Source organism: Engystomops pustulosus, chromosome 10, assembly GCF_040894005.1.
Source record: "Engystomops pustulosus chromosome 10, aEngPut4.maternal, whole genome shotgun sequence".
NCBI classification, from domain to species: domain Eukaryota; kingdom Metazoa; phylum Chordata; class Amphibia; order Anura; family Leptodactylidae; genus Engystomops; species Engystomops pustulosus.
In genome coordinates this window covers 74,573,583-74,594,071 of record NC_092420.1, presented here as the reverse complement: position 1 = coordinate 74,594,071, position 20,489 = coordinate 74,573,583, and the positions used below count along the sequence as shown (strand labels likewise).

General features: G+C 43.0%; 1 protein-coding gene and 1 long non-coding RNA gene across 5 annotated transcripts in view; one reads left to right on the top strand and one right to left on the bottom strand.

Annotated features, from left to right (window-relative positions):
• The window catches only part of LOC140103908 (uncharacterized), a 52,170-nt gene extending 32,007 nt beyond the window's left edge, over positions 1-20,163 (top strand). Inside the window, exon 5 of the long non-coding RNA XR_011850204.1 lies at positions 19,926-20,163. This is a non-coding gene — a long non-coding RNA (uncharacterized lncRNA). The remainder of the gene's footprint in view (positions 1-19,925) is intronic.
• The window catches only part of CACNA1E (calcium voltage-gated channel subunit alpha1 E), a 499,672-nt gene that overhangs the window by 432,017 nt on the left and 47,166 nt on the right, over positions 1-20,489 (bottom strand). The window lies entirely within an intron of this gene.

Genomic DNA, 20,489 nt, shown 5'->3' with positions numbered 1-20,489 from the left:
TAGTAACTTGTGGGCTGTTTACTGATTACTGGAGTTTTTAGTTACTGGGGGCTGTATTTTTATTAGTCACTGGGGGTTGAATATAAATTACTGGGGGCTTATGTATTGTACAGTGTTGTATATTTATTATGTTGGGTTGTGTACTATTTACTTAAGGACGGATATATTGTACACTTGCGGCTGTAAACTTGTTACTGGGGGGCAGATATATTGTACACTGGGGGCTGTATATATTTAATAGTCACTGGGGGCTAATATATTGTACACTGGGGGTTGTATATTAGTTACAGGGCTATATATTAGTTATGGGGCTGTATACTAGTCACTGGAGGACTGATATATTATACATTGCTGGCTGTATACTAGTTACTGTGGGCTGCATATCAATAAGTCACGGAGGGGCTGATATATTGTACACTGGGGTGTTCTATATTATTTACTGGGGGTCTGTATATTCAACACTGAGGGATTGTATATTAGTAACCGTAAGTTGTATACTAGTTGCTGGGGGTCTGATATATTGTACACTGGGGGGTTGTATATCAGTTACTGGGGGGCTGTATATTTGATACTGATGCTGATATATTGTACAGTGGGGAGTTGTATATTAGTTACGTTAGGTTGTATTATCGTTATTGGGGGAGTGCATATTGTACACAGGGGATTGTATATTAATTACTGGGGGGCTGTATACTAGTTACTGGGGGTTTGTATACTAATTACAGGGGGCTGTATTTTAGGTTCTTGGGGGCTGTATATTAGTTTCATGGGGCTGTTTATTTGTTACTGAGGGCTGTATATAAGTTACTGGGGGGGGGGGGCTGTATATTAATTAGTCACTGGGGGATGTATATTAGTTAATCGCCTGTATATTAGTTACTTGGAGACTGTATACTAGTTACTGGGGGGGAAGATATATTGTACATTGGGGGCTGTATATCAATTTCTCTGGGCTATATACTAGTCACTGTGGGGCTGTTTATAAGTTACAGGGGCTGTATATTTATTAGTCACTAGGGGTTGTATATTAGTCATGGGGGGCTGTTTACTAGTTATGGGGGGGTATTTATCAGTTACTGGGGGTATGTATACTGTACACTGGGGGGTTGTATACAGTATTAGCTACGGTAGGTTGTGTACGATTACTGGAGGGCCGATATATAGTACACTGGTGGCTATATATATTAGTTACTGGGGGGCTGTAAATTTCTAAGTCACAAGGGGGCTATTGTACACTGGGTGGTTGTATTATAGTTATGGGGGGGGGCTGTAAATTAGTTACTAGGGGATTGTATACTAGTTGCTGGGGGATTATAATCTAGTTACTAGGGGCTGTATATTATTTGATTGGCGGCTGTATACTAGATACTTGGGGTTGTATGTTAGTTACTTGGTAACTGATATATTGTACACTGGGGGTCTGTATATTAGTTATTGGGGGGCTGTATATTAGTGATGGGGGCAGTATATTAGTTACTGGGGGCTGTATATTAGTGACAGGGTCTGTATCTTAGTTACTGATGGGGGGCTGTATATTAATTAGTCACTGGGGGATGTATATTAGTTATGCACCTTTATATTAGCTACTTGGAAACTGTATACTAGTTACTGGGGGCTGTATATTAGTTACTGGGGGGCCGATATATTGTACATTGAGGACTGTATATTAATTTCTGTGGACTATATACTAGTTACTGGGGGGCCGATATATTGTAGGGGCTGTATATTAGTTACTGGGGGGCTGTAAATTTATAAGTCAACGGGGGGGGGGGGGTATTGTACACTAGGTGGTTGTATTATAGTTACGGGAGGCTGTATATTAGTTACTGGATTATTGTATACTATTTGCTGGGGGATTGTAATCTAGTTACGGGGGGGCTGTATATTATTTGCTTTGCGGTTGCATACTAGATACTTGGGGTTGTATATAAATTACTGATATATTGTACACTGGAAGGCTGTATATTAGTTACTGGGGGCTGTATAGCAGCTACTGGGGGGCTGTATATTAGTTACTGGGAGGCTGTATATTAGTTACTGGGGGCAGAATATTAGTTACTAGAGGGCTATATATTTGTTAGTCATTGGGAGTATATTATTTTATGGGTGGCTGTATATCAGTTAATGGCGGCTGTATATTAGTTACTAGGGGCTTATATATTGTATACTGGGGGGTTGTATATTAGCTACTGGGGGCTTATATATTGAACCTTGAGGGGTTGTATCTTAGTAATGGTAAGTTGTATACTAGTTACTGGGCGTTGTATATCAGTTACTGGGGGGGGCTGTATATTTGTTACTGGGGCTGATATATTGTACAGTGGGGGTTGTATATAAGTTACTGGGGGGCTTTTTACTAGTTACTGGGGTTTGTATGTATTAGTCACTGGGGGACTGTATATTACTTACTTGGGGGTGATATATTGTACACTAAGGGCTGTATATTAATTTATTTGGGCTATATACTAGTTACTGGGGGGCTGTATATTAGTGACAGGGAGCTGTATATTAGTTACTGGGGATGTATATTAGTTACTGGGGATGTATATTTATGCAACATACCCCACCAGGGCCTAACCTTCTCTTGGGGCCTGGAGGCAGCCGGGCCCAGAATAACGGAGTGGCTGGCGGTTGCGGCCTAGGCACGCTAGTGTCACGGTGCTTGGTATGGGGACCGGAGGGCTGTCCTACAGCCTGGCAGGTCTCCAGCAGGTGGTGTATGCAAGAAATGATATAAAGGGAGAGGCTGATGTACTGGTTCTCCCTGGGGCAGCCCTTAGAGTCTGTAGTATGTGTCCCTGGTAGATAGATGGGGCGTCCTTGGTGGTGATACAGCTGTAGCAGGGACCAGACGGAGGCAATGTTGTGCATAAAAGTAACTTACAGTCCTTTATTCAACCAACGGTAACAACACGCCAAACGACTCTGTACAAATGCAATACTGGAGTGATTGTGGAGAGGAACCTCAGGAGTTCGGTCACCAGCCTGGATGCAGGGGCAGGCTGGGGTGTAGCTGTGTCCAATCCTGGAAGCTGCAGCTTTGTCCTGTGACGGTTCAGTGTTAGCCCTGAAGGTGGACTAACACTCTGTAGCTCTATAGTGGGAGCTGAGGCCTAGGAGGCCTGTAGCAGAGCATGTGCTCTAAAAGATGCTTCTCTGTCAGAAACTGGATTCAAGAGAGCTAACTCCTTCCCTGACTAAGGGTTTAGTTACTCCCTAGTCAGGTGGTCTCCTCTTCCAATCACACTCCAGTTACAAAAAGTGGAACATCATTGGATGATGACATTAACATGCTTTTAACCCTTGCTTATCTAGGCAGAATCTACCGCTGCTCAATTACCTCTATATGTATTGCCTAGGAAAAGGGCTTATTCGCAACTACTCCTCTGCCATGCGCATTGGCAGGGACGTTGCATTTATTTGTCACTAGGGGTTGTATATTAGGAAGATGGGAATAATAAGTGATGAGATACAGGAGATTGGGAGACATGTTTTTTAAATAAGTAAGCAATAGGGACAGCGCTAGGGAGAGTGTCAGGAGATTAGGAGAGGTACGAGGTGCAGGAGGCTCTACCTTTAGGAGCAGTCCTGTAGCTGAGGGACTAGACAGGGAGATACAAGAGATACAGGGACAGATTAGGGACCGGAATGATTAGTAATAGACTACAAAATGGAAAGAAGAGGGGAAGGAGCTACAAATAGGGAAAATATAACTTGGGACTCCTTATTGGTCAAAAATTGAGAATTTATTTGGTCCAGAATAAACTGTATAGCAATCCAACAAAAATATTATTTTGCAACATTTCGGTCTTGTAAAATCAGACCTTCGTCAGGCACGGATTGCAAGGTATAAGTAGAAGTGGAGATGAGATGCTATGACCGCTGGAGCGCAGGTGGAAAGGAGGAAAAGCCGGTGTTCCCGCTGGAGAAATGAGCGCTGGAGCTACAAATAGGGACATTACAAAATTTGGGGCTCTACAGAAGGCGGCTGTATATTAGTTACTGGGGGCTGTACATCAGTTGTATACAGTATTATCAGTTGTTTATCAGTTGTATACACTATTAGTTACGGTGAGTTGTGTACTATTACTGGTGGGCCGATATATTGCACACTGGGGGTTGTATATTAGTTACTGGGGGGCTGTAAATTTATAAGTCACAGGGGGACTATTGTACACTGGATGGTTGTATTATAGTTATGGGGGCTGTATTTTAGTTACTGGGGAATTGTAATCTAGTTAAGGGGGCTGTATATTATTTGCTTGGCGGCTGTATACTAGATACTTGGGGTTGTATATTAGTTACTTGGGGACTGATATATTGTACCCTGAGGGCTGTATATTAGTTACTGGGGGCTGTATATTAGTTACTGGGGGTTGTATATTAGTTACTGGGGGGCTGTATATTAGTTACTGGGGGGCTGTATATTAGTTACTGGGGCCCTGTTTATTAATGACAGGGCTGTATATTAGTTATGGGGGCTGTATACTGTAAATTTGTGGGTTGTATATTAGGAAACGTGGGTTGTATTTTATTTACTGGTGGGGTGTATACTTATTAGTCACTGGGGGATTGTATATTAGTTATGGTGGGTCGTGTACTAGTAACTGGAGGGGCTTTAAATTTATAAGTCATGGGGGGGGGCTGGAGCAGTCCTGTAGCTGAGGGACTAGACAGGGAACCGAGAGATGTTTAGTAATTGACTGCAAAATGGAAAGAAGAGGTGAAGGAGCTACAAATAGGGTCTCTACAAAATTTGGGCGCTACAGAAGGTGACTGTATATTAGTTACTGGGACTGTATATTATTTACTGGGGGCTGTATATTAGTTACTGGGGGCGGTATATCAGTTGCTTTGGGGGGGTATATATTTAATGGTCACTGAGGGTGTATATGTAGTTATGGCGGATGTATATCAGTTGTTACTGGTGGCTGTAAATCAGTTATTGGGGGCTGATATATTAGTTACTGGGGGCTGTATATTAGTTACTGGGGGGCTGTATATTAGTTACTGGGGGGCTGTATATCAGTTACTTGGGGGATTATATATGTATTGGTCATTGAGGGCTGTATATTAGTTACTTGGGGGCTGTATATTGTACACTGGAGGTTTGTATATTAATTACTGGGGGGATTTTTACTAGTTACAGGGGCTGTATATTAGCTTCAGGGGGCTGTATATTTTTTGGTCACTACGGACTGTATATTAGTCACTGGGGGACTGTATAATACTTTTGGGGGGCTAATGTATTTTACACTGAGGGCTGTATATTAATTTCTTTGGGCTATATACTAGTTACTGGGGGGCTGTATATTAGTTACGGGGGGCAGATATATTGTAAATTTGTGGGTTGTATATTATGAACCGTGGGTTGTATTTTAGTTACTGGGGGGCTGTATATTGTACACAAGTTACTGGGGGCTGTGTATTAGTTTCTGGGGGATTTTTATATTAGTTACTAGGGGGCTGTATATTTATTAGTCACTGGGGATTGTATATTAGTTACAGTGGGTTGTGTACTAGTACCTGGAGGGGCTTTAAATGTAGTCATTTAAGTCATGGGGGGCTAACATATTATACAATGAGGGCTGTGTATAAATTTCTTGGAATTGTATACTAGTTGCGGGGGCTGTATATTATGTACTTCGCGGCTGTATACTAAATACTTGTTGATGTATATTAGTTACTTGTGGACTGATTTATTGTACACTGGGGGCTGTATATTAGTTACTGGGGGGCTGTATATTAGTTACTGGGGGGCTGTATATTAGTTACCGGGGGAGCTGTATATTAGTTACTGGGGGGCTGTTTATTAGTTACTGGGGGGCTGTATATTAGTTACTGGGGGGCTGTTTATTAGTTACTGGGGGGCTGTTTATTAGTTACTGGGGGGCTGTCTATTAGTTACTGGGGGGCTGTATATTAGTTACTGGGGGGCTGTATATTAGTTACTGGGGGGCTGTTTATTAGTTACTGGGGGGCTGTTTATTAGTTACTGGGGGGCTGTCTATTAGTTACTGGGGGGCTGTATATTAGTTACTGGGGGGCTGTATATTAGTTACTGGGGGGCTGTTTATTAGTTACTGGGGGGCTGTATATTAGTTACTGGGGGGCTGTTTATTAGTTACTGGGGGGCTGTTTATTAGTTACTGGGGGGCTGTCTATTAGTTACTGGGGGGCTGTATATTAGTTACTGGGGGGCTGTATATTAGTTACTGGGGGGCTGTATATGTATTTGTCATTGGGGGTTGTATATTAGGAAGATGGGAATAATAAGTGATGAGATACAGGAGATTGGGAGACATGTTTTTAACATTAGTAATTAGGGACAGCGCTAGGGAGAGTGTCAGGAGATTAGGAGAGGTACGAGGTGCAGGAGGCTTTACCTTTAGGAGCAGTCCTGTAGGTGAGGGACTAGACAGGGAATCAAGAGATACAGGGACAGATTAGGGACTGGAATGATTAGTAATAGAAAGAAAAGGGGAAGAAGAGGGGAAGGAGGCACAAATAGGGACGCTACAAAATTTGGGGCGCTACAGAAGGTGACTGTGTATTAGTTACTGGGGGCTGTATATTAGTCACTGGGGGCTGTATATTAGTTACTGGGGGCTGTATATTAGTTACTGGGGTAGTATATCAGTTACTGGGGGATGTATATAAATTACTAGGGGCTGTTACTTGGGGCTGTACATCAGTTACTGGGGGCTGTATATTAGTTACTTGGGGGCTGTATATTAGTTACTGGGTGCTGTATATTAGTTACTGGGGGCTGTATATAAGTTACTTGGGGGCTGTATATCAGCTACTGGGGGGCTGTATATTAGTTACTGGGGGCTGTATAATAGTTACTGGGGGCTGTATATTAGTTACTGGGGGATGTATATAAGTTACTGGGGGCTGTATATCAGTTACTGGAGGGCTATATATTTATAAGTCACTGGGGGTTGTATATTTATTATGGGGGGCAGTATATCAGTTACTGGGAGCTGTATATTAGTTACCAGAGGCTTATATATTGTACACTGGGGGGTTGTATATTAGATTCGGTGGGTTGTATTCTAGTTACTGGAGGACGGTTATATTCTACAATTAGGGCTGCCTTCTAGTTACTGGGGTCTTATTTGTTACAGGGGCTATAGATCTACTTACTGGTGTGTATACTAGTTATGGGGGTTGTATATTAGTTACGTTTGGGCTTTATATGAGATACTGGGGGTTGTATATTTGTTACTGGGTGCTGTCTATGAGTTACTTGAGGGATGTATACTTATAAGTCACTGGGGGTTGTATATTGGTTACGGTGGCTGTATTTAAGTTATGGGGGCTGTATATTAGTTGCTGGGGGGGATTTATATTTATAAGTCACTTAGGATTGTAAATTAGTTACTGGCTGCTATTTTGTACAATGGGAGGTTTTTAATAGGGGACTGTATTTGTTTCTGAGGGGCAGATATATATTGTACACTGGGGGCTGTATACTCGTTAATGGGGGGCTAATATATTGTACACTTGGGACTGTACATATTTAATAGTCACTGTGGGGCTAATATATTGTACACTGAGGGTTGTATATTAGTTACGGGGGCTATATATTAGTTATGGGGCTGTATACTAGTTACTGGGGAGCTGTATATTAGTTACTGGGGGCTGTATATTAGTTACTGGGGGGATGTATATTTATGCAACATACCCCACCAGGGCCTAACCTTCTCTTGGGGCCTGGAGGCAGCCGGGGCCCAGAATACAGGAGTGGCTGGCGGTTGCGGCCTAGGCATGCTAGTGTCACGGTGCTTGGTATGGGGACCGGAGGGCTGTGCTACAGCCTGGCAGGTCTCCAGCAGGTGGTGTGTGCAAGAAATGATATAAAGGGAGAGGTTGATGTACTGGTTCTCCCTGGGGCAGCCCTTAGAGCAGTGATGGCGAACCTTTTAGAGACCGAGTGCCCAAACTCCAAACCAAAGTCCATGTAATCATCGCAAAGTGCCAACACGTCTATTTAGCCTAAAATCACACCATACCACTCTATAAGGGACATATAATACTGCTACATGATGACCATTACCAGTACAACAAGATAAATACCACCATACTGATAATAAACAGACCACTAAAGAAAGTCCAACATCACTATTTATATCACAAAGCATGAGCAAATACAGAGGAGAACACTACCCCCATCCAGTGAGGATCACTACCCCCATCCAGTGAGGATCACTACCACCATCCAGTGAGGGGCACTACCCCCATCCAGTGAGGGATCTCTACCCCCACCCAGCGATGGATCACTACCCCCATCCAGTGAGGGATCTCTACCCCCACCCAGCGAGGGATCACTACCCCCATCCAGTGAGGAGCACTACCCCCATCCAGTGAGGATCACTACCCCCATCCAGTGAGGATCACTACCCCCATCCAGTGAGGGGCACTACCCCCATCCAGTGAGGGATCTCTACCCCCACCCAGCGAGGGATCACTACCCCCATCCAGTGAGGGATCTCTACCCCCACCCAGCGAGGGATCACTACCCCCATCCAGTGAGGAGCACTACCCCCATCCAGTGAGGATCACTACCCCCATCCAGTGAGGATCACTACCCCCATCCAGTGAGGGGCACTACCCCCATCCAGTGAGGGATCTCTACCCCCACCCAGCGAGGGATCACTACCCCCATCCAGTGAGGAGCACTACCCCCATCCAGTGACAACATGAAGGATTTTTGAATTCGGGAGGGGGTGTGTAGGGTAATGTGTATGTTGTAGGGTGGAGGGTGGGTGCACTGAACAGCAAATCTACATGCAATCAGGCATCAAATCACCACAAATGACACATGTCTGTGGCCACACACACATACATATATACATATATATACTGCCCTTGGTCTGGAGCTCTGGGCACCTGTGCCATGCTGTCAGTGAGGGCAGTGTAGTGCACCCCGGGGTCACTGGCAGCATGGCACAGTGACAGGAGAACTGGACCAGAGGCAGTATATCTGTGGCCACAGACATGTGTCATACAGGGCAGTTTGGGACACTAAACAATAAGCACCTACAGTTGTTCAGTGTCCCAAAGCTGCCAGCCTTCTGCCTGTGTAATGCACACAGAGCAGCTCATGCCCTCCGGCTGCTGCGTGCTCTGGCAGTTCCCTCTCACTCTCCTCCTGTTCCCGGGCTGAAGGGGGAGGGGGAGGGAGTGGAAGGGCGGGCACTGACCTGCTGCTGTGTCTCTAGGCAGCACTAATGAGCACAGAGCAGGTCAGGCGCAGCCTTCAGTGAAAGAGATCACTGGAGCTCTCGGCGATCGGCAGCTTTTCCTGCCTGCCGGGAGTTCTAATGATTTATATATAGACAGCAGGGGAGATGGTCCGCGTGCCCACAGAGAGGGCTCGGCGTGCCCTCTCTGGCACGCGTGCCATAGGTTCGCCACCACTGCCTTAGAGTCTGTAGTATGTGTCCCTGGTGGATAGATGGGGCGCCCTTGATGGTGATGCAGCTGTAGCAGGGACCAGACGGAGGCAATGTTGTGCATAAAAGTAACTTACAGTCCTTTATTCAACCAACGGTAACAACACGCCAAACGATTCTGTACAAATGCAATACTGGAGTGATTGTGGAGAGGAACCTCAGGAGTTAGGTCACCAGCCTGGATGCAGGGGCAGGCTGGGGTGTAGCTGTGTCCAATCCTGGAAGCTGCAGCTTTGTCCTGTGATGGTTCAGTGTTAGCCCTGAAGGTGGACTAACACTCTGTAGCTCTATAGTGGGAGCTATGACCGCTGGAGCGCAGGTGGAAAGGAGGAAAAGCCGGTGCTCCCGCTGGAGAAATGAGCGCTGGAGCTACAAATAGGGACATTACAAAATTTGGGGCTCTATAGAAGGCGGCTGTATATTAGTTACTGGGGGCTGTATATCAGTTGTATACAGTATTATCAGTTGTTTATCAGTTGTATACACTATTAGTTACGGTGGGCTGTGTACTATTACTGGAGGGCCGATATATTGTACACTGGGGGTTTTATATTAGTTACTGGGGGGCTGTAAATTTATAAGTCACAGATATTGTACACTGGATGGTTGTATTATAGATACGGGGGGCTGTATTTTAGTTACTGGGGAATTGTATACTAGTTAAGGGGGCTGTATATTATTTGCTTGGCGGCTGTATATTAGTTACTGGGGGTTGTATATTAGTTACTGGGGGGCTGTATATTAGTTACTGGGGGGCTGTATATTAGTTACTGGGGCCCTGTTTATTAATGACAGGGCTGTATATTAGTTATGGGGGCTGTATATTGTAAATTTGTGGGTTGTATATTAGGAAACGTGGCTTGTATTTTATTTACTGGTGGGGTGTATACTTATTAGTCACTGGGGGATTGTATATTAGTTATGGTGGGTCGTGTACTAGTAACTGGAGGGGCTTTAAATTTATAAGTCATGGGGGGGGGGGGCTGGAGCAGTCCTGTAGCTGAGGGACTAGACAGGGAACCGAGAGATACAGGGACAGATTAGGGACAGGAATGTTTAGTAATTGACTAGGGGGCTGTATATTAGTTACTGGGGGGCTGTATATGTATTTGTCACTGGGGGTTGTATATTAGGAAGATGGGAATAAGTGATGAGATACAGGAGATTGGGAGACATGTTTTTAACATTAGTAACTGATAGGGACAGCGCTAGGGAGAGTGTCAGGAGATTAGGAGAGGTACGAGGTGCAGGACGCTCTACCTTTAGGAGCAGTCCTGTAGCTGAGGGACTAGACAGGGAATCAGGAGATACAGGGACAGATTAGGGACAGGAATGATTAGTAATTGACTGCAAAATGGAAAGAAGAGGGGAAGGAGCTACAAATAGGGACATTACAAAATTTGGTGCGCTACCGAAGGTGACTGTATATTAGTTACTGGGACTGTATATTATTTACTGGGGGCGGTATATCAGTTCCTTTGGGGGGGGTATATATTTAATGGTCACTGAGGGTGTATATGTAGTTATGGGGGCTGTATATCAGTTGTTACTGGGGGCTGTATATCAGTTATTGGGGGCTGATATATTAGTTACTGGGGGCTGTATATTGTACACTGGAGGTTTGTATATTAATTACTGGGGGGCTTTTTGCTAGTTACAGGGGCTGCTGTATATTACTTACTGGGGGGCTTATGTTTTTTAGACTGAGGGCTGTTTATTAATTATTTTGGGCTGTATATTAGTTACTGGGGGCTGTATATTTATTAGTCACTAAGGGTCTTATATTACTTACGGGGGGCTGATATATTGTAAATTTGTGGGTTGTATATTTGGAACCTTGGGTTGCATTTTATTTACTGGGGGGCTGTATTTTGTACACTGGGGGGTAGTACCGGTATATTGATTTCAAATGGCTGTATACTAGTTACTGGGGACTGTGTATTAGTTGCTGGAGGATTTTTATATTAGTTACTGAGGGCTGTATATTTGTTACTGGGGGGGCTGTATATTTATTAGTCACTGGGGGGTTGTATATTAGTTACAGTGGGTCGTGTACTAGTAACTGGAGGGGCTTTAAATGTATAAGTCATGGGGGGAGGCTGATAGATTGTACACTGGGTGGTTGTATTATAGTTTTTGGAGACTGTATATTGATTACTGGCGGATTGTGTCCTAATTACAAGAGGTATTAGTTATTGGGGGCCGACATATTGCACACTGAGGGCTGTATATTGATTTCTGGGAATTGTATACTAGTTATGGAGGGCTGTATATTATGTACTCGGCTGCTGTATACTAGATACTTGGGGTTGTATATCAGGTACTTTCGGACCTATATATTGTACACTGAGGGCTGTATATTAGTTACTGGGGGGCTGTATATTTATTAGTCACTGGGGGGTTGTATATTAGTTACAGTGGGTCGTGTACTAGTAACTGGAGGGGCTTTAAATGTATAAGTCATGGGGGGAGGCTGATAGATTGTACACTGGGTGGTTGTATTATAGTTTTTGGAGACTGTATATTGATTACTGGCGGATTGTGTCCTAATTACAAGAGGTATTAGTTATTGGGGGCCGACATATTGCACACTGAGGGCTGTATATTGATTTCTGGGAATTGTATACTAGTTATGGAGGGCTGTATATTATGTACTCGGCTGCTGTATACTAGATACTTGGGGTTGTATATTAGGTACTTTCGGACCTATATATTGTACACTGAGGGCTGTATATTAGTTACTGGGGGGCTGTTTATTGTACACTGGAGGTTTGTATATTAATTACTGGGGACTTTTTGCTAGTTACAGGGGCTGTATAATAGATTCAGAAGGCTGTATATTTTTGGTCACTTCGTACTGTATATTAGTCACTGGGGGACTGTATAATACTTTTGGGGGGCTGATGTATTTTACACTGAGGGCTGTATATTAATTTCTTTGGGCTATATACTAGTTACTGGGGGACTGTATATTAGTGACGGGGGGCTGTATAGCAGTTACTGGGGGTTGTATATGTATTAGTCACTTAGGGTTGTATATTAGTTATGGGGGGCGGATATATTGTAAATTTGTGGGTTGTATATTAGGAACCGTGGGTTGTATTTTAGTTACTGGGGGGCTGTATATTGTACACAAGTTACTGGGGGCTGTGTATTAGTTTCTGGGGGATTTTTATATTAGTTACTGGGGGCTGTATATTTATTAGTCACTGGGGGATTGTATATTAGTTACACTGGGTTGTGTACTAGTATCTGGAGGGGCTTTAAATTTATAAGTCATGGGGGGGGGGCTAACATATTATACACTGAGGGCTGTATATAAATTTCTTGGAATTGTATACTAGTTGCGGGGGTTGTATATTATGTACTTCGCGGCTGTATACTAAATACTTGTTGATGTATATTAGTTACTTGTGGACTGATTTATTGTACACTGGGAGCTGTATTTTAGTTACTTGGGGGCTGTATATTAGTTACTGTGGGCTGTATATTAGTTACTGGGGGCTGTATATTAGTTACTGGGGGCTGTATATGTATTTGTCATTGGGGGTTGTATATTAGGAAGATGGGAATAATAAGTGATGAGATACAGGAGATTGGGAGAAAGTTTTTAAAATAAGTAAGCGATAGGGACAGCGCTAGGGAGAGTGTCAGGAGATTAGGAGAGGTACGAGGTGCAGGAGGCTCTACCTTTAGGAGCAGTCCTGTAGCTGAGGGACTAGACAGGGAATCAGGAGATACAGGGACAGATTAGGGACAGGAATGATTAGTAATAGAAAGAAGAGGGGAAGCAGCTACAAATATGGACTCTACAGAAGGCGACTGTGTATTAGTTACTGGGGGCTGTATATCAGTTACTGGGGGATGTATATAAATTACTGGGGGCTGTATATCAGTTACTGGGGGATGTATATAAATTACTGGGGGCTGTTACTCGGGGCTGTATATTAGTTACTAGAGGCTTATATATTGTACACTGGGGGGTTGTATTCTAGTTACAGGGGGACGGTTATATTCTACAATTAGGGCTGCCTTCTTGTTACTGGGGGCTTATATATTGAACCCTGGGGGGTTGTATATTAGTAACAGTAAATTGTATACTAGTTACTGGGGGCTGTATATCAGTTACTGGGGGGGTGTTGTATATTAGGTACTTTTTACTAGTTACTGTGGGTTTATACACTAGTTACATGGGGCTGTATTTTAGTTACTAAGGGCTGTATATTTGTTACTGGGGGCAGTATATTTGTTACTGGGGGGCTGATATAATGTACATTGAGGGTTTTATATTAATTTCTTTGGGCTATATACTAGTTACTGGGGGGGATATTTATTAGTTACATGGTGCTGTATTTTAGTTACTAGGGGCTGTATATTAGTTACTGGGGGGCTGATACAATGTACATTGAGGGTTGTATATTAATTTCTTTGGGCTATATACTAGTTACTGGGGGGATATTTATTAGTGACAGGGGGCTGTATAGTAGTTAATGGGGGGCTGTATAGTTGTTACAGGGGCTATATATCTACTTACTGGTGTGTATACTAGTTATGGGGGTTGTATATTAGTTACGTTTGGGCTTTATATGAGATACTGGGGGTTGTATATTTGTTACTGGGTGCTGTCTATGAGTTACTTGGGGGATGTATACTTATAAGTCACTGGGGGTTGTATATTGGTTACGGTGGCTGTATTTAAGTTATGGGGGCTGTACATTAGTTGCTGGGGGATTTATATTTATAAGTCACTTAGGGTTGTAAATTAGTTACTGGCTGCTATTTTGTACAATGGGGGTTGTATATTAATTACTGATAGCTGTATACTAGTTGATATATATTGTACACTGGGGGCTGTATACTAGTTAATGGGGGGCTAATATATTGTACACTGGGGACTGTACATATTTAATAGTCACTGGGGGGCTGATATATTGTACACTGGGGGTTGTATATTAGTTACGGGGGCTATATATTAGTTATGGGGCTGTATACTAGTTACTGGGGGCTGATATATTGTACACTGGGGTCTGTATACTTATTACTGGGGGTTTGTATACTAGTTACAGGGAGCTGTATATTAGTTACTTGTGGGCTGTTTACTGATTACTGGAGTTTTTAGTTACTGGGGGCTGTATTTTTATTAGTCACTGGGGGTTGAATATAAATTACTGGGGGCTTATGTATTGTACAGTGTTGTATATTTATTATGCTGGGTTGTGTACTAGTTACTTAAGGACGGATATATTGTACACTTGCGGCTGTATATTTGTTACTGGGGGCTGTATATATTTAATAGTCACTGGGGGGCTAGTATATTGTACACTGGGGGTTGTATATTAGTTACAGGGCTATATATTAGTTATGGGGCTGTATACTAGTCACTGGAGGACTGATATATTATACATTGATGGCTGTATACTAGTTACTGTGGGCTGCATATCAATAAGTCACGGAGGGGCTGATATATTGTACACTGGGGTGTTCTATATTATTTACTGGGGGTCTGTATATTCAACACTGAGGGATTGTATATAAGTAACGGTAAGTTGTATACTAGTTGCTGGGTGGCTGATATATTTCACACTAGGGGGTTGTATATCAGTTACTGGGGGGCTGTATATTTGATACTGATGCTGATATATTGTACAGTGGGGGTTATATATTAGTTACGGTAGGTTATTTCCTAGTTACTGGGGGGCTGTATATTGTACACGGGGGGGGTTGTATATTAAATTACTGGGGGGCTGTATACTAGTTACTGGGGGTTTGTATACTAATTACTTGGGGCTGTATATTAGTTTCTTGGGGGTGAATGTTTGTTACTGAGGGCTGTTTATTAGTTACTGGGGGATTTTTTGTTAGTTATGCGCCTGTATACTAGTTACAAAAGGTTGTATATTAGTTATTGGGGGACTGTATATATGCTGTAGGGGGGCTATAGATCTACTTACTTGCTTGTATACTAGTTAGGGGGGGCTGTACTCTGGATATTTAAACTAGATACTGGGGGGTTGTAAATCAGTTACTGGGGGGTTACATATTAGTTACTGGAGGGCCAATATATTGTACACTGGGGGCGGGGTATTAGTTACTGGGGGGGCTGTAAATTTATAAGTCACGGGGGGGGGGCTATTGTACACTGGATGGTTGTATTTTAGCAGATTAGGGAGGTACGAGGTGCAGGAGGCTCTATCTTTAGGAGCAGTCCTGTAGCTGAGGGACTAGACAGGGAATCAAGAGATACAGGGACACTGGGGGGTTGTATATCAGTTACTGGGGGGCTGTTTTTTTATACTGATTCTGATATATTGTACAGTGGGGAATTGTATATTATAGTTATTGGGGAGTGTATATTGTACACAGGGGGTTGTATATTAATTACTGGGGGGCTGTATACTAGTTACTGGGGGTTTGTATATTAATTACTGGGGGCTGTATTTTAGGTTCTTGGGGACTGTATATTTGTTACTGAGAGCTTTATATAAGTTACTGGGGGGGGGGTATATTAATTAGTCACTGGGGGATGTATATTAGTTATTCACCTGTATATTAGTTCCTTGGAAACTATACTAGTTACTGGGGGTTGTATATTAGTTACTGGGAGGAAGATATATTTTACATTGGGGGCCGTATATCAGCTACTTGAAAACTGTATACTAGTTACTGGGGGCTGTATATTACTTACTGGGGGGCCAATATATTGTACATTGAGGGCTGTATATTAATTTCTCTGGGCTATATACTAGTTACTGTGGGGCTGTATAGCAGTTACTGGGGGGTGTAAATTTATTAGTCACTAGGGGTTGTATATTACTTACTGGGGGGCTGTATATTTGTTATGGGGGGCTGTATATTTGTTACGGGGGGCTGTATATCAGTTACTGGTGGCTAATGTATTGTACACTAGGGGGTTGTATATTCTTTACTGGGCAGCTGTATACTGTACACTGGGGGGGTTGTGTATTAGTTACGGTGGGTTGTGTACTAGTTACTGGAGGGCCGTTATATTGTACACTGGGGGCTGTAAATTTATAAGTCACTGGTGGGTATTGTACACTGAGTGGTTGTATTATAGTTATGGGAGGCTGTATATTAGTTACTGGATGATTGTATACTAGTTGCTGGGGGATTGTAAACTAGTTAAGGGGGCTGTATATTATTTGATTGGCGGCTGTATACTAGATACTTGGGGTTCTATGTTAGTTACTTGGGGACTGATTTATTGTACACTGGAAGGCTGTATATTAGTTACTGGGGGCTGTATATTAGTTATGGGGCTGTATAGCAGCTACTGGGGGGCTGTATATTGGTTACTGGGGGCTGTAAATTTATTTGTCACTGGGGGTTGTATATTAGTTACTGGGGGGCTGTATATTAGTTACTGGGGGGGCTGTATATTAGTTACTGGGGGCTGTATATTTGTCACTGGGGGGCTGTATATTAGTTACTGGGGGGGCTGTATATCAGTTATGGGGGCTGTATATTAGTTACTGGGGGGCTGTATATTAGTTACTGGGGGGCTGTATATTAGTTACTGGGGGGCTGTATATTAGTTACTGGGGGGGCTGTATATTAGTTACTGGGGGCTGTATATTTGTCACTGGGGGGCTGTATATTAGTTACTGGGGTGGCTGTATATCAGTTATGGGGGCTGTATATTAGTTACTGGGGGGCTGTATATTAGTTACTGGGGGGCTGTATATTAGTTACTGGGGGGCTGTATATCAGTTATGGGGGCTGTATATTAGTTACTGGGAGGCTGTATATTAGTTTCTGGGGGGCTGTATATGTATTTGTCACTGGGGGTTGTGTATTAGGAAGATGGGAATAATAAGTGATGAGATACAGGAGATTGGGAGACATGTTTTTAAAATAAGTAACTGATGGGGACAGCGCTAGGGAGAGTGTCAGGAGATTAGGAGAGGTACGAGGTGCAGGAGGCTCTACCTTTAGGAGCAGTCCTGTAGCTGAGGGACTAGACAGGGAATCAGGAGATACAGGGACAGATTAGGGACAGGAATGATTAGTAATTGGCTGCAAAATGGAAAGAAAAGGTGAAGGAGCTACAAATAGGGACATCACAAAATTTGGGACACAACAGAAGGTGGCTGTATATTAGTTACTAGAGGGCTATATATTTGTTAGTCACTGGGAGTTGTATAGTATTTTTTGGGGGCTGTATATCAGTTACTGGGGGCTTATATATTGAACCTTGAGGGGTTGTATCTTAGTAATGGTAAGTTGTATACTAGTTACTGGGGGGTATATTTATTAGTCACTGGGGGGCTGATATATTGTACACTAAGGGCTGTATATTTATTTATTTGGGCTATATACTAGTTACTGGGGCTGTATATTAGTGACAGTGGGGCTATATATTAGTGACAAGGGGCTGTGTAGTAGTTAACAGGGGGCTGTGTATGTGTTACAGGGGCTATAGATCTACTTATTGGTGTGTATACTAGTTACTGGGGGGCTGTATATTAGTTAGTGGGAGGGGGGTATATTTATTAGTCACCGTGGGACTGTATATTACTTACTGGAGGACTGATATATTGTACACTGATGGCTGTATATTAATTTCTTTGGGCTACATACTAGTTACTGGGGGCTATATATTAGTGACGGGGGGCTGTGCATGTGTTACAGGGGCTATAGATCTACTTACTAGTTTGTATACTAGTTAGGGGGCTGCATATTAGTTACATTTGGGCTTTATACTAGATACTGGGGGTTTTATATTAGTTACTGGGGGCTATATGTGAGTTACTGGGGGGCTGTATATTTCTTTATGGGGGGTTGTATTAGTTTGTGGTTGTTTTAATATAAGTTACTGAGGGGCAAATATATATTGTACACTGGGGACTGTATATTTAATAGTCACTGGGGGGCTTATGTATTGTACACTGTGGGTTGTATATTAGTTATAGGGGCTCTATACAAGTTACTGGGGGCTGTATATTAATTACTGGGGGTCTGTATACTAGTTACAGGGAACTGAATAATAGTTACTTGTGGTCTGTTTAGTGATTACTGGAGTTTTAGTTACGGGGGGCTGTATATTCATTAGTCACCAAGGGTTGTAAATTAGTTACTGGCTGCTATATTGTACACTGGGAGGTTGTATATTAATTACTGATGGCTGAATACTATTTGCTGGCGACTGTAGATGTATTAATGGGGGTTGTATTAGTTTCTGGGGGTTTTAATATAAGTTACTGAAGGGCAGGTATATTATACATTGCTGGCTGTATACTAGTTACTGGGGGCTGCATATCAATAAGTCACGGAGGGGCTGATATATTGTATACTGGGGTGTTCTATATTATTTACTGGGGGTCTGTATATTCAACACTGAGGGATTGTATATTAGTAACCGTAAGTTGTATACTAGTTACTGGGGGGCTGATATATTGTACACTGGGGGTTGTATATTAGTTACTGGGGTTTTTTTTACTAGTTACTGAGGGTTTATATACGAGTTACTAAGGGCTGTATATTAGTGACTGGGGGGCTGAGGGCTGTATATTAATTTTTTTGGGCTATATACTAGTTACTAGGGGGCTGTAAATTAGTGACGGGGGGCTGTATAGTAGTTAACGGGGGGCTGTGTATGTGTTACAGGGGCTGTAGATCTACTTACTATTTGTATATTAGTTGGGGGGGCTTTATATTAGTTACGTTTGGACTGATATATTGTACACAGGGATTGTATGTTTATTACTGGGGGTTTGTATATGAATTACAGGGGGCTGTATATCAGTTATGGGGGCTGTATATTAGTTACTGGGGGCTGTATGTTAGTTACTGGGGGCTGTATATGTATTTGTCACTGGGGGCTGTATATTAGGAAGATGGGAATAATAAGTGATGAGATACAGGAGATTGGGAGAAAGTTTTTAAAATAAGTAAGCGATAGGGACAGCGCTAGGGAGAGTGTCAGGAGATTAGGAGAGGTACGAGGTGCAGGAGGCTCTAGCTTTAGGAGCCGTCCTGTAGCTGAGGGACTAGACAGGGAATCAGGAGATACAGGGACAGATTAGGGACAGGAATGATTAGTAATTGACTGCAAAATGGAAAGAAGAGGTGAAGGAGCTACAAATAGGGACATTACAAAATTTGGGACACAACAGAAGGTGACTGTGTATTAGTTACTGGGGGCTGTATATTAGTTACTGGGGGATGTATATTAGTTACTGGGGGATGTATACCCACGACTGTATAGGGAGGGTGCCCTATGACTGGGGGTGTCAAGGGTTAAGTACAAGCCATGGTCTGCGGCAATTGCACTTTAAGGAGGTGATTTTTGTGCTCCTTGTTGTCCTCCTCCCCCTGTGCTGCCCTCCCCCCGGCGGTTTTATAAAGCTGAGTGTGGGGTGAGGCTCTCCCTCTTGCCCCACCCCATCGTTCAGCAGTCCCGCCCTCCCTCCCTTGTTTTGTGTTTTTGATATTTCTGTTTTCTAGTAAAAAGTGAAGTCACAGCTGGAGGCTAAAGAAGGAGAATTGGTGGAGATTGTGGAGATTTGATGGACGCTTGGAGATCTGCCCGGAAGTGGCAGCGCTGGTAAAGAGTCCGGCTGAGCAAATCGCTTCGGGCAGCCGCGGTTTTACACCAGAGAGAAAAGATCCAGCAGTGGCGTTTAATTGTTATGGATAATTGTTAAAAATACTTTAATAAATAGCTGTGACCTTTTCTGCCCAACAGGAAGCCTCATGTCATTTATTTATCATAGTTATTAGAGTTTTTACCTCTGTGTTAATATTACAGGTATTTGATGTTTTACCTAAAGCTCCTTATAGGTGGAGTTAGGTATATTGTGTATACTACCTCCCAGTCACTGGGCCGCTCTATATTAGTTACTTGGGGGCTGTATACTACTAAACTATTAAATATATTACGTCACTTTGCATTTCTTTACTTTGTATTTGGTTTATGTAGAACAGCGGTTCTCAACCTATGGGTCATGACCCCAGGTCGAACAACCAAAACCGGGGGTCGCCTAAAGCCATCGGAGCCGCAATTTTATT